The sequence below is a fragment of the Chrysochloris asiatica genome, unplaced genomic scaffold, assembly GCF_000296735.1.
Source record: "Chrysochloris asiatica unplaced genomic scaffold, ChrAsi1.0 scaffold00035, whole genome shotgun sequence".
Classification (NCBI taxonomy): Eukaryota; Metazoa; Chordata; class Mammalia; order Afrosoricida; family Chrysochloridae; genus Chrysochloris; species Chrysochloris asiatica.
The window spans coordinates 21,258,504-21,260,217 of record NW_006408553.1 but is presented as its reverse complement, the minus strand read 5'-3'; the positions used below and the strand labels follow the sequence as shown (position 1 = coordinate 21,260,217).

Below are 1,714 nucleotides of genomic sequence, written 5' to 3'. Positions count from 1 at the left end.
ATCCCAAATTGCAAAAATATAATTAAGATGAAGTGACTTTTCAAAGACAATCTAATTACACACTTTTCCCTCCTCCCAGTAATCAACTCAACACTTCAGAAGCATCCTGTCTTTCAGTTCAAAGCAAATCACATGCACTAAAGTTACAGTTTTCTGACTCTTCCTCCTTCTATCACTTATCAATAGGTTGGATTCCAGCGAGGGAATTGGAGGCTATTTTGGGATCGTCCAATATTTAGTTCACCATCCAAACAAGATTGTTTCTCCTTCATTTGTAGCCCAGCAGTAAGATGTATTGTCATTCCTTCCTTCCCTAGGACAATTAAGAAACAGTTTCCATTTCATGAAGATCAAGGGCTTCAGGAAGAGTTGTTCCACAGGGTTCATGGAAAAGAAACCTGAATCTGCCCGTGGCGGAGGTGGTTCCCATGTTAAATTCGTCTACTGACACTCGCCTGGCAGACACTTGAGGGGGCAAACTTGGCAGCTGGATCCACCACAGAGGAAGTTCCCACCACTAGACATAAGTCACAGAGGGTAAGCTGTCGGTCCACCTCGTCCAGAATAGCCTGATCCAGATTTTCTCCAAACCACCTGACGTGTGGCCTCAGCAAGCCCCTACACCCTGCCTTTTCACACCAGGGAAGTTTTTCAACTGGGATCCTAGCATCTTTAGTTTCAGGTTCTGCAGCACCTTTCCCTGATAAAGTTGGACAATTTAGACTCTTGTAATTCTCTACCATTTCCACAAGAGGTGCATCGAGTTTTTAATAAACTACCATGGATTTCCAGAAGGTTCTTTGTGCCACTTTTGAGGTGTAGATCGTCAATGTTCTGGGTGATGACCACAATGGACCACCCCTACCCACACAGCCGGGCCTTAAATACAGCTATGGTGAGATGCCCACGGTTTGGGTACTTGCTCTGCATGACCTCCCGCGGATAGTGGTAGATTTCCCACATTAGCGATGGGTGTCCCTTAAGGGCTTTAGGAGTAACCAGGTCCTGAGTTTACCATTTTCTACAATAATCTCCTGCTCATCTGAACGTTGGAATCTGGATTTCAGCGCTAACACCAGCCCCTGTGAGGATACTATGTGCTTTGCTTTTGCGAAAATCTGCCGTATTTTAACTTGGACGAGCTATGGTTGGACAAATGTTGGTTCGTGAATAGAATGGATACTGCAGTCCACAATACAGCTGGGAAATGAATCGCCTGGGAATAATCTGGAGAGGATGCGTCAGGATCTCTTAACCGTACTAATTCTTGAAAGTGGATTGTACAACAGACGTTGGGGACAGAAGCTCTAATCCTTTAGTTTTTGGACTACTTTTTTTCCTTGCATCTTTTGTAGTCTTCACTCTTCTTTTTCTTTGAATGCAAAGGGACCAATAATTTAAAATTACATGGCCATTTGCAAGCTTTTAAGACCCCAGTGATTACTCATAAAAGTACGATGTATAGCATTTTCTTTATGGACTATTTTATGTCAATTGAGGTAGCTGTCCCCCAAGATTATGGTCCCTAGCCCTCAAGTCCAGGATCTCAGGCCTATGAGATGTTTGGTTATGTCTAAGAGGTTTTTAGGCATAATCTGCTCTATAAAACCTTTTTAAAGTGTTGAGAAGCAATGATGTCAGCTTGAGAAGTAAGGTGCACCTGACCCAAGCCATGATATTTTCAATAACCTCATATGCATGCGAAAGCTGGACA

At 43.2% G+C, this 1,714-nt stretch overlaps 1 pseudogene; it reads right to left on the bottom strand.

Annotated features, from left to right (window-relative positions):
* Positions 1-322: 322 nt before the first annotated feature.
* LOC102840805 overlaps positions 323-1,714 on the bottom strand; it is a 32,990-nt pseudogene continuing 31,598 nt past the window's right edge.